Source organism: Aphis gossypii, unplaced genomic scaffold, assembly GCF_020184175.1.
Source record: "Aphis gossypii isolate Hap1 unplaced genomic scaffold, ASM2018417v2 Contig00778, whole genome shotgun sequence".
NCBI lineage: Eukaryota > Metazoa > Arthropoda > Insecta > Hemiptera > Aphididae > Aphis > Aphis gossypii.
The window spans coordinates 7,281-21,896 of record NW_026083278.1 but is presented as its reverse complement, the minus strand read 5'-3'; positions in this window follow the sequence as shown (position 1 = coordinate 21,896).

The window sequence follows — 14,616 nt, the reverse complement described above, 5'->3', positions numbered from 1 at the left end:
GCTCATATTATCATCGTTGTCGTCTTCATTTAAGTTTGATAGAGGTGAGTAACGATTTTTGTTTACACTGGGAGGTGATAGAGCAGTACTACTTGAACGCTTGATGGGTTTGGTAGATTTTTGGGTCCCGGAAGACCCAGTCCCACTACTAGGGAACATGCGGATTGCTTATTATTGACGCGTAATATGTGTCACAGGCAGAGACGCGGTTAACGACCATTCGCGACGGCTACTGATAACTAGGGCTAGGATTTATATGCATTTGCATGTTTTTTTCCTTTAGTCCAAATTTAATGGTTGTCAGATTTGTCCACGATTTGGCTTATTCTAGTTTAAATAGAACCAATATATTTTTGCATATTTTTGCATATTTTGAACACAATGCATATAATTGCATATTTAAGATTTTGGAATTTTGACTTTTTTTAACTTAAATTTTCAAATTTTTATAATTTATTGTTAATTTTAAATGGTGTTTTTTCATAAAATCGATAATTTTTGGTTTATCCGTTGAATTATTGTAAATATAAAGTATAAATATTATCTATCTAAGAAATCGATATGATTAACTCCAGGATAAATCGCATTATTTAAGATATGCACCAATAACCTCGTGTGATGTGGAAAGGAGTTTTAGTCAGTATAAATCTATTTTACGTTCAAATCACTGGATGTTTGTATTTGAAAATTATTGAAACAACACATTATAGTAGCATGTAATAATGATACAATATAAACTAATATTCAATATTTTAATGTAATAATAATAAAATTTTGAATTATGATAAATAATAATACTCTAGAAATAATAAAAATTTGTTTTTGCATATTTTTGCATATTCTGGTAAATAAAATGCATATTTTACAATTTTTTATTGCATATAAATCCTAGCCCTACTGATAACCATCGAATATGAAAACATAATGTCATAATACTTATTATCAACACTGAAATATTCGTAGTTTTCGTTTTCCGATATCCGTTGTAAAATTATTTTTATTTCGAAACATACCTAGCTTATTCGTAACATAAATAAGTGTATATTTCCGTAATAATAAGCCAAAAGGTACTTTTTGTTTCATAGGATTATAGTTTTAATTAATGTATACCTATTTAACTGTATAATTACTTAATTTTTCACATCCTAGATTTGTATTAAACAACACGCTCAAATTGTAGATTAATTTTTAATATAATACATAGTATATTTAGTATTTATATAATATATTATTATATATTGTGTCATTACACAAAAGTAAAAAAAAAACCGAAAATACAAATTGTGCAATAGGTACCTTAAAATAGTGAAAATTAGGATAGTCAGGAATATAAAATAATTTAATATATAATACATATTATAAATGTAAATAATTAAGTATTATGATATATTAAAACTATTTATAACCTTTAGATTTTAAATACAGTGGTCGAATGGTATAAATGTATAAAATAAATGTTAAATATATAATGGTATAATATATTTGGAATAAAAATAATAAAAGATTTATTAAATAAAATATAATTATACAAAGGTGCAGGTTAATATTATTATAACAGGTAGGTTTATTTTATATAAATTTATTTGCCGAAGTATGTATGATTGGAAAAATTATTTGTTGATCTTGAATTTTTAAAATCATATATTCACATTCAATATCGTGAATACTCCAATATTCATATTCCGCGGAAAGATCATCAACTACATAAATACCAATTTTTGTGCTATCAATAGGTTTGTTATAATAAGGCTTTTTATTAGAAAACGATTTACCCACAATTACTATCCCTCCAGATTTATAATGACAAATATTTTTAATTTTCACAATTTGTTTTGATTTAATTAAAATATAATTATCTGATGAGGTATTTATTTGAAAATTGTTAAAAATTAAAATTTTATATTGTGGGTTATGTAAATTTTTCAATAAGGGTTCATTTGTATGTTTTTTTTTAATATAGGATCAGTCACGCTATTTGTAATAGTACATTTTTGAAATTTAAATTTTTCCTCATATCTTTTTACAGCTTGCTGTAGAGGTTGAGCTGATTTTCTCATTGTTTTTTTTAATGTTCTCATGTGGTTCTCAAAAGGGAGAGCACTGCGTTGTCTAAAGGACCAAAATTTTTGTAATCATCAATAAGATGTTGAAGTGCATGTATGTTGTGCGATGCATGTTTCGAGCCATAAATTAAACAAAATTCATTAATAAAATATTTTAAAAAATCATCGCAAAAATTAAGCATTTTAATTTAATTTGGAGATAGTAAAATTATCATGTAAACATGTAAACAAAGAAAATAAAATAACATTTATCGTTAATATTGTTTTTTAATACAATAGGTCTGCAACGTGCTCTGATACTTATATTAAATATAATATATAAATTACCATAGCCAACAATAACCAAAACATTGGTTGCATAACGGACATCCTTATAGTTATGTTAGGGGTGAGCAGCCAAGCAAGCAATGATCGAGTATAATAAACTAGGACCGAACCTAAAAACAAAAGGTAAAAACAATCAAAAGCATCATCGCCCGTGTGCTTCCTAACCGCCAGGAGATAATGACAAATAATCATAATAACTATATGATTGCTATCCGGTAACATATTATAAATGCGTGATTACCACCCGGTAGAATATTATAGTCATATAATTGACGCACGGTATCGCGCGGATGACGCAATGCGTGGTTAGACGCGGATGCAGGTGCAGATGACCAACAGGGACCTGAAGGTACCGCGGGAGTCCCTGGACGATTTATAAGGGGGCCCAGATTAGGCACATTTCAGTCGTGATCCACCAGAGTTAGAGCGAGCACCTTCACGTCACTCAGATCAATAGTTTTGTCATTTGGACTTAGAATATTTTTCACAAATTTAATTTATTTAATTATTGGGCCTTAGCATAATTTTCAATAAAAAAACACTTAAGGGTTAGTACACCTAAGATTACATAAAGTTAATAGTTACTAAGTTAATTATTTTATTGTCAAAAAAAACAAAAAGAACACAGCGTCACAGCACAGTTGCAGAAAACACAGCAGCAAATGAGTTACAGAATAGATCTAACTGATAAAGAAGAACATCACAACAAATTCTCAATGCACCAGCAAAAATATAAATATCCGGTGCATAATACTCTATGGATTCTTCCCGCTAGCTACTTTAACGGGTATTAAAGCTTGCCGCTAATAAAGTGACCGCTATCTCGTAGTTAGCGGTAACATTTTACGTAACGATACATTGTAATAATGGAATATTAAAAAGCAGCCGCTATATGTGTCGGCTACGTTAGCGTACACCTTAGCATGACATTGTAATAACGGCCGTTTTTTTTTACTGCCCGTTAAAGTAGCTAGCGGGAAGAATCCATAGAGTATTATGCACCGGATATTTATATTTTTGCAGGTGTATTAATAATTTGTTGTGATGTTCTTTTTTATCTGTTAGATCTATTCTGTAACTCATTTGCTGCTGTGTTTTCTGCAACTGTGCTGTGAAGCTGTGTTCTTTTTATTTTTTTGACAATAAAATAATTAACTTAAATGAATTATTATTTATTATTATTATTTAGAATTATTTCAAGAGTCTTCATTTTTTTACAACAACCTATCCGATACTACATCATTCTCCTGCTTGTACGTGGCACGTTACAGGTCCAACATATAAAACAAATTGCCGAAACTCGGTTGCCTTGAACACATCGCACATCAACACATTGTGTTGAGACACATCACCTAAACTCCTAGGTTTCCTAGGGAAATCAGAGGTAATACAAGATTTTAGATTTAGAATATTTAAATTGATTTCGTTTAATTTTGTTGAAGTAATTCGAACATTTTTTGGGCCCTTGGGCTTTGAGAACAACCATAATTTTAAAAGCTTTTTTGTAACGCCTAAGCAACAAAGATGCATATAATCTAAGCAAAATACGTTAATTATATTAGTATTAGACAAATTGATCAAAATTAAAATTTCAGTATTGGATAGATGATGTTTTTCCTGCATTTTACTTATAAAAGATTCGTGTGTACGTTTTTCTTCATCAATTGCAGGGAAACAAAGTCTATTACATTTATAAAATACCTTGTGTTTCACACCTGGTACAGGAAAAAAACTCCAAATGACCTTTTATCTTTAAGGGGGCTGGAGCAACCATTTTTTTTTCATACATTTAGCTCAATAAGCGAAAGTAAATTAAACATACTTCCAGTAGGTAGCTCAATTTAAATTTTGAAAACTAATTTTGGTTTGTCTTCCTCTTTTCTAAGTTTGCTCGGAAGTGTAATCTTTTATTTTTCATTTTGTCGCTATCTACAACTAAGTCAAGTATAATTTTTTTTTGAAAAAAATATAAACTTACTATGCATCATATTATATTAACTGAAAATAAAGTCGTAAATCTACTTCCGAGCAAACCTAGAAAATAGACTGACGAATTCAATCATGTTTTAAAAATTAATACAAATTAATCGAAACTAGGTGAATTTTTCTTTCTCTTTTGTTACTGTTTGCATCAAATTTCTGCCCTACAACCGGAGCGAATAAGTTTTCTTCGTGTTCATTGCCTTGTACATGCGCGTATGGGCGTTAGAACATTTCTAAGAATCTTAGTAGTCAATACCCGTATCTCAACGATTATAATTCAATTAGAGCTAACGACTACGGAAATGAAATGATATTTGATAATATTATATTGTAATAATTGAAAAGTATAAAATATATGGCAATAATTAAATTTATGTTACGACAAAATAAAATAGAATAGTAGTCTACTCAGTCACTAGTTTCATACTACATCTAGACATCTAGATTAATAACTATTCCAATATAACCAATGAAGTTTAATTTTTTTGTCAGTGATTATATAATTTTAAATTTTAAAATGAATGAAAATTGGCGTTTTGGTAAAAAAAGCACGTCTCGAGCTATGTGCACCACGGAAAAAACCTAATTTGGCTAACTTAAAACGTAAAAAACGTGAAAATCATGAAAAAAATGAAGAGGTAATTATAATATATTGAATTTTTTACGAACTAACAGTAAATAAAACAGGATTATAAATTATAGTTTGACTTTACTTTTATTAGTTATCAATATGTAAATTTAATATTTATACATATAGGCATATAGCTAATTATTAGTATATATACCTATACAATTTTTTTTAAATTTTTTAAAATTTTATACTTATATATATTTTAAATACATTCTATACATTTTTTTTTATTTAAAAGAATGAACACCTAAATGATTCTTCGTCGTCAGTTTCGATTGTCCCTGAATTTGAAACTCCGATTAATGATTGATCGAGCAGTGAGTGGTGAAGTAAGCAATAATTTAACATTACCTTCATCGTCTTACGGCGATGGAAGTGATCCGTGGAAAAATTTAGAAGGGCGAAGAATTGATAACATGCGACATATTTTTAATTCAATTCAATTAATAAATCACAAAGGATTTGAATGTTCATTTCGGGATTTAGAGTTTTTAAAGGAAGGAAGAAAAGGATTTATTAGTACATTTTACTTCGCATGTAAATATGTGGCATAAAGGTTACAATTGACAGTGAAAAAGATGACAATGATATAAATATTAGCATGTCCATAGTTTCGTCAATAGTCAATATTGGGCAAGGTTATTCTCAACTGGAAGAGTTAACTGCTACGTTGAATATGCCGAATATGTCAAATCGAATGTACCAAGAAACGCATACCAATATTTTTAATCATTTCAATGACATTGCTTGGAAAGAAATGTTATTGACTGGTAAGGAGGGGGCTAAATTAGCGATTGAAAATGGAGAAGTCGATTATCTAGGTAGACCAAAGATAGCTGTTATTGTTGATGGAGCATGGAGTAAACGATCATACCGTACTAAATATAATGCTTTATCCGGAGTTGTACACCGCCAATAGATAGTGGTCAATTGATAGCGCGACAATAGATAGTGGACAATAGATTGTGCGACAATTGATCATATACGACAATTGATAGTGTACGACAATTTATAGTGTACAACGTTTTCGACAACATTTTCGTTACCTATATTAAATTAATTAATTTTATTTAATCATGAGTTTAAAATATATTAAGAGTGAAAGAGGCACCAACATTTTGGTGGATGGTGGATACATGTACCAGCGTGAATGCAATAAGCCAGAAAAAAGCATTTGGCGATGTGTGCAATATAAACAAAAATGTAGAGGAAGAGTTCATGAATCTAATGATGAAATAATAAAATACATGGACCATAAACATGTTCCACATATTTCGAAAATTGAAGCCAAAATACAGGTCAATGAAATGAAGGAAAAAGCCAGAAGTACATGTGAATCGACACACTCAGTTCTTGGAAAAATAGCTCAGGTACCCATTTATTTTATTATTACGTAGGTAGTATATATAAAAAGTTATATAAAAAGTTGTCAACTTCATTCAGAATATTCTAAGTCTTAAAACGTTTTAAATTAGTTAGTTATCAATTATTATTCTAAGTTACTATTTTACATTTTACTAGGTGAATGTAAGTTCTCACACGAGATATACCTAGCAGATAAGAATTACCCCTAAGTATGTATACTTAAGTTTCTACAGGAAAAAAAATATAGGTACTAGTACAGTAGTACTAAAAAAAGCATTTATATTAAATAATTCATACAATTATTTAGCGATGTATTTTATTATATAATTTATAATTATTATAAACTAAAAGAGTTTTTCCCTTTTCACTGTACATATGAGAAATTACGTAGGTAATAGAGATAGAGATAAGTAGATAATAATCGCGTTGTATCCGCAGTGAACTACATAGGGAATTATACACGTTAGTGTATTTTTGTTCATGTAGGAACTTACGTATCGGTATATTTTTATTTTATAGGAACTTACATATGCAAGCAATTACCTACTATGTTTTGTGTGGGAACTTACCAAACCCCATTTTACTATAGACGTACAGTGATTATTATTTTATATTTCTTATCGATAATATCATCGATAACAAAACTATTAAATATAATAATTTATAATAATTTTATATTAGGTAGAAATTTCGGTAGCTGGTCAACTACCTAGTATCGCCTCATTAAAAAGAACGATACAACGTGTTCGTCAAACTGAGCTATCAGCTCCGTCAAATTCAGTCAACTTTAATTTTAATATTCCAGAAAAATTTAAATTAACAACTGATGGGGAAATTTTTCTTCAGTACGATAGTGGATCCAATGATTCTAATCGTATTTTAATATTTGCAACAAACAGAAATTTTGAACTAATGGAAAATAGTGAACACTGGTTTTGTGATGGAACTTTTTCTTGTGCTCCATCAATATTTTCCCAATTATACACGATTCATGGAATGCATTATTCAAACGTAATTCCTTCTGTTTATGCTTTACTGCCTGACAAAAAAGAGGAAATATACAAACGATTTTTTCGAGCAGTTAAATCAATTAATCCAAATGTTAGCCCAAATAGTGTCATGATGGATTATGAAAAAGCAGCAATGAATGCAGTAAAATTTGAATTCCCAAATGTTATAAATGGTTGTTTTTTTCACTTATCTCAGTGTGTATGGCGACACATCCAAGAAATTGGTTTATCAAAAAAATATAAAGAGGACTCAGAATTCGCTCTGCATGTTCGCATGTTACCAGCTTTGGCATTCGTACCTCAAGAAGATGTTATTAAATCATTTGAACTAATTGAGACTAATTATTTTTCAACCAACGAAGAGCTTTTAACACCACTTATTGACTATTTTGAAAGTAATTGGATTGGACGATTACAACGCAGACATCGTAGAGAACCAAAATTTAATATTCAAATTTGGAACTGTTTTTCTCTTGTAGAAGCAGATTTGCCTCAAACAAATAATTCAGTGGAGGGCTGGCATCAGTGGCGCCGAACTCATATATCAAGTGAAGCGGTCGCTTCACTTCTTAAATGGGTGGGTCGTGGGTGGGTAGGTATAGGTGAGTTCTAGGGAGTAGCGGTTAATAGGTTAACAAAGTTAAATCAGGTGTTCTATACCTACATATTATATTAATTAATGCATGATACTATGATAGCATGAAACCACGGACTGAGATATATAAAAATTATTCCACACTCCACTTCGCTGAACGCTAAGTTATTTATTATCTTTTATCATGACGTAATATAGTATCATTATACCATATCATCATTATCATTTAATATAATATATTTATTGTATAATATCACTAGATTCTATATAAATAGTTTATAGTTGTCAGTGGTAATCCCATGTTTTCCTTCTACCAGCAAACAGCAATGGTCAGTCGGCAGTCTCTTGATCGCTTCATGCTCAAAATTCCAAATTGTTTAATTGTATTTAATTTATTTTCTCGTGTTTTGTGGAGTGATTGGTATTTGGTTGTAAATTCTGTTATTAAAAAAGTTCAAAAAATGGAGAAAGAAAACCGTAAGTGCATATGTGGCAAAAGACGTGCTAATATAAATAATACAAATTGGTCGCGGCACTTGGCGTCTTGTAAAAAAGTTAAATTGAGTTTAACATCTCAAAGTGTATCGTCATTTTTTAAAAAATCAAGACCAACTACTGATACAGCCGATACAGGTATTTATGAAATCATATTTATTCATATTTAATCATTATTAATTGTTAAAACTAATGATTTATAATTGTTCATTGTTCTACTGTTCTGTGTTATTACTTCATTTCGCCAATAAAAGGTTTTCCTCAGTGGTTATTTTCCCACTTTCGGCCATTACATTTGATATTTTTGTTATTACTGTATTTAATGTAATTACACATGGTCACAAAAATAAAATAAAAATAAAAATGATATTTTGTTAGTGTTTGACATTTGTTGAAAATATTTTTTATTGTGCTTCTTTAACTATTGATTAAATATTTTAATATATTTTATATAGACTATCCTGACTTAGGTAGAAAGAAAATAGAAAACAACGTTCCAGTGTTATTAAATAATTGTTTAATGGGACAACCAAATGATGATGCTGGTATATAATTTTAAATTTTGATCTTAATAAGCAATTAGTTTTCTTTGAAATTAGTTAATGGATAACTTTTTTTTATTATAGAACTAGAATCGACAAACTCAAATATTGAGATTTGTACTGCAATTGAAACTATTGGTGCATCATCCAGTAAAGATGTAACTATGGTACCATCAGGTAAAATTAAAAAGATTATAATTTTTGTAAAAGTATTAATTTTATTGAAAAATGATATTGTTTTTTATTATTACTTTTTACATTAAGTACCTATATCTAACCTATACAAATAATGATTAAATTAAGTTATTTAATAAAAATATTTGTTTTTAAAAGTATTTCTGTTATGCTTTTTTAACTATTGATTAAATAAATAATTAATTAAAAATACATTTTACACAGATTATCCCAACTTAAAAAATAATAGAAAGGAAACAGAAAACAATGTTCCAGTGTTATTAAATAATTGTTTAATGGGACAACCAAATGATGATGCTGGTATATAATTTTAAATTTTGATCTTAATAAGCAATTAGTTTTCTTTGAAATTAGTTAATGGATAACTTTTTTTTTTATTATAGAACTAGAATCGACAAACTCAAATATTGAGATTTGTACTGCAATTGAAACTATTGGTGCATCATCCAGTAAAGATGTAACTATGGTACCATCAGGTAAAATTAAAAAAGTTACAATTCTTCAAATTCTTGTACCGATATAAATAAACTTATAACCAATACCTAAATTTAATTATATCTGATTTTAAGATTTTAATGTTATTGAAATATTATACATTAGTAGACAATAGTTAATTTACATTTGTTTTTAGTATATAAAGAACTCAACGGACTTGGCAACGATCCTGCAATTTTGAGTCAAATTGAAAATATTGATCCAGGATTGATAAGCTATTTTTTGAAGATTGGTGCTGCTCAACCATTGCCTAATGAATTGCCTGGCAAACAATTTCCCAAGGACCATAATGGCAGATCTTTTCATGAATCCTGGTACTGGCATAAACGGTCTACTAGTGAAGTATCACAAAGAAAATGGCTATCTTATTCTATTAAAAATCATAAAATATATTGTTTGTACTGTGCGTTGTTCGCAAGAAATAATAAGCAAAACTGGACAAAATACGGATTTTCTAACTGGAACAAAGGTACCATTAGTATAATAATACATGAAACATCAGAATCTCATATTATGGCTTCGATAAAAGCAGCATATAGGCAAGCTGAATATCCTCTTATCCAGTCTATAAAAGAATTCGCCAATACTAATATTGCTTTTAATAAAGAAATTGTTAAACACTTAATTGATTTAACATTGTATCTTGGCAGACACTCTTTACCTTTTCGAGGTCATAGAGAAGGATGGCAAGAAAATATTCGGGGTAATTATAAAGATTTGGTCTTAGTTCTTGCAAAATATTCACCTGCTCTAGCTTCTTACATTACAAGTGTTGAGTTAAAAGGAAAAAAAACTTACAATTTTATATCTTGGCAGAGACAGAACCAACTAATTGAAGCTATTTATAGAAATATACGTGATGTTATTAAAAAAGAAATTTTAACTGCTATATTTTTTAGTATTTCATTAGACACGACATTTGATGTATCACGGAAAGAACAACTATCTTTAGTCATTCGTTATATCAACAAAGAAGATGGCACTGTTTGTGAAAGACTTATTGCTCTACGTGAGACTGTCCAGACTACTGGAATACATTTATTAACAATGTTAGATACAATTTGTTCAGAAATGAGTTTAGATTGGAGAACAAATCTTGTTGGCCAATCGTATGATGGTGCTGCGCCCATGAGAGGTTCCTATAATGGACTTCAATCTCTTGTTAAAAAAGAAAATCCATGTGCAGTGTATATTTGGTGCTGGGCTCATCGGTTTAATCTAGTTGTTATTGATGCTGTTAGCTGTTGTATAGAGGCTCGAGATTTGTTTGGATATTTAGAAACATTATATGATTTTATAGGAAGTAGTAAGAAGCGTGTACATGTTTATAGTACTAATCAGAAAACAAGGTATCCAAATAAACTACTTCAAAGACTCAAGCGAGTTGAAACCACTCGATGGCCGTCCCATTCGTTTTCTCTTCAAACCGTTCTTGATACTTATGATGCTATTATTGACACATTATTTGAAATTAAAGATGACTCTATGACAGATAGAGTTTCAAGTGTTAAAGCTGGAAGCTTACTTGATTACTTATTGCAAGAACGATTTTTATTAACAGCACTTATTTTCAAAAAAATATTTGATAAAACTAGTACTCTAAGTAAATGTCTACAAAGTGTTGATATCGATTTATGTGCTGCTATTAGCCATGTTCAACAAACACTTAATATTATCAAAACATTTAGAAGTGATGATGAATTTAAAAATCTTATACAAGAAAAAGACGATTTTATACAATCAAAAAATAATGAATTTTCTTTTGCACCATTACTTATTAATAGAATTCGTCGTACTAAAAAAATGCCAGGCGAAGTCTCTTCTGATCAACGTATTATTGACCAAATGGAAAATTTTAAAGTCAATACTTTCTATACAATTCTTGATATTACCACTACTCAAATAACTAAAAGGTTCAATGAAGAAACAATGCCATTTTTTAAAGACTTAAGTCTATTTTCACATAAACGGTTGAAAGAAGTGGCTGAGACCAATATTATACCAAAAGATGCTTTTAAAGGGTTTTCTGAGGTATATGGTAAATTTGTTGATGATGAAAGTTTAAAACAAGAATATGTTCAGTTCTCTAAGTCTTACTTTGATTTTGAAAAAATAATGAATCTTCCAGAAAAATTTGCTGATACCAACAAAGATTCTTGGATACAATTTGGTTCAGACGGTGATGATGATGATATTCAGTATAATAAGATAGATAAAAATAGTAAAAAAAATAATAGTGGAACTATTAATACAATTTTTAAAGTTTGTCATTTATCAGGATTAAAAGATATATTTCCAACCATGTATACAGCACTCAGTATTGCTGTTACCCTACCAGTATCCAGTGCTTCCCCTGAACGAACGTTTTCAAAATTAAAATTAGTGAAAAACCGTTTAAGAAGTACTATGTCAGAAGATCGATTGGAAGCACTTATGATAATGGCATGTGAATTAGATGTACAAATTGACACAGAATGTGTGATCAAATACTTTGCTTCCAATAGTTCATTTCTTGCTAAGCTGCTTACTTAATATTATATAATTATTTATATATTAGTAATACATTGTATGTTATATAATAAACAGAAGAAATTATAAAGCTAATTACCTTTACTATTGTCTTACAATTATAATATCTTATAATAATAATTTTATAACCCATGTGTAATCATGTAAAAACTCATATTAAACAATTTCAATAAAAAAAAATTGAGTATGTTTTATTATATTAGATGACTGAAAAATTTGGGTGGGTGGGTAAAAATTCTAGATTTCGCTTCACAAAAAAATTCTGAGTTCGGCGCCACTGGCTGGCATAACTGTTTTTCGTCAATGTTAAATTCATCGATTCACCCATCTATATGGAAATTTATAACTGCATTACAAAAAGAAGAACGTGTCAATCGATTGAAAGTTGAACAATTAGTTGCAGGAAATCAACCACCATCAAAAAAAAATTACAATGATTGAGCAAAAAACTTAAAAATATATGTAGTGATTATAATAATAGAAGTATAGATGATTATTTACGAGGGGTTGCGCATAACTTTCAATTACAAGTTTGATTTTTTTATTAGGTACTATTATATTATATTTTTAATTATAGACAACTCTGTTAAGTTTATTTGTGAAGAATCAAAATTGTATTTAAATTTTTTTAGGTATTCGTACTATTTTTTAATTATTGACAACTTTGTTTAAGTTTATTTTTGAAAACCTATTATTAATATTATTATTTTAATTATGTTGTTTATTTGTGAAGAATCAAAATTGTATTTGAATTTTTTTTAGGTATTGGTACTATTTTTTAATTATTGACAACTTTGTTTAAGTTTATTTCTGAAAACCTATTATTAATATTATATTTTTAATTATGTTAATTATTTGTGAAGAATCAAAATTGTATTTGAATTTTTTTTAGGTATTGGTACTATTTTTTAATTATTGACAACTTTGTTTAAGTTTATTTCTGAAAACCTATTATTAATATTATTATTTTAATTATGTTAATTATTTGTGAAGAATCAAAATTGTATTTGAATTTTTTTATTAGGTATTAGTACTATTTTTTTTTAACTTTTTTAGTTTATTTTTCGAAAATCAGAATTAAAAAAACATTAAAAATCATGACACTATCAATTGTGGTACACTATCAATTGTCGTACACTATCAATTTTCGCGCGATCTATTATCCACTATTTATTGTCGTGCTATCAATTGACCACTATCTATTGACATGGATCCATAATTTAAAATATATATAAATAAGCACTATTTTAGATTCAAAATAGACTGATAAATGCATTGAATTCACTTTTTTTCTTCAAAATAATAGGGAGGGGGAATAAAAAAAATTGGTAGGTAGAGAAAAACAATTTTTTTACGCAAAATCAGTTTTGACAAAATGATTTTTATTAGTATACCTAAGTACCTAATTGAATACATAAATTTTCACCGTATGTATGAGAGTATAATATAATGTATCAGAATTATATGCTTTTTATTTATGCTTATTTATTAATATTTTACATAATTTAGGAGACGGCGATAGCAGTATAATGAAGCGATTAAGAATAGAAAAACCATATGGTCCGAATTTCGTAATAAAAAAGGTTGAATGTACCAATCACTTATTGCGAAATTATATAAATCGAATGAGGGATATAGTATTAAAAGAAAAAAACGATAAAGGTGATGTTATACTAGGCTGCTATCGTAAAGCTGTTCAAGATAGATTACTTAGGTAATGCGCATATTTTTATTTTTTATTTATTTTTATTGTATTGTGTATATGTTGGTAACTATACCTATAGACTTTAGCATACTATAATAGGTTAATATTATTACATTTTTACTTCATAATTAAATTTACTTATAGGCTTCGATATGCAGTGACAGAAGCAATCAAGTATAGAAAACAACATCTTAGTAATAAACCATATGAGGAAATATTAACTCTTTTAAAAAGTAATTTGACAAATAGACCATTTCATGTATTTGGAGACCACAGTAATTGTAAATCCTATTTTTGTAAGGGGAGTAAAGAAGGTAATATAATACATTATAATTTCAACGATTTAAAAATATTTAAATTTATTTACGTATAGTACCGTTTCCTCATATTTATGAATATAATATAACATATATGTGTGTGTGTGTGTTAAATGAGAAGAAAACCTAGTTCCAGCACTTTCAAGTCTAGGTGTTTGGGATGACATAACCAAAGCTCGAAATCTTATGTCTTACCACGCAGAAAGCTTGTTACTTAATCACAACAACAATGCAGCTGAACTATACAATTCAATATTGACTAAATTTATAGGAGGAAAACGGTAAGCTTTTCGTTAAAAGGTTCATACCAACTTAGGTGTAATGCTGCAGTTATGGCTTATAATGCTGGATCAAATCGTTTGTC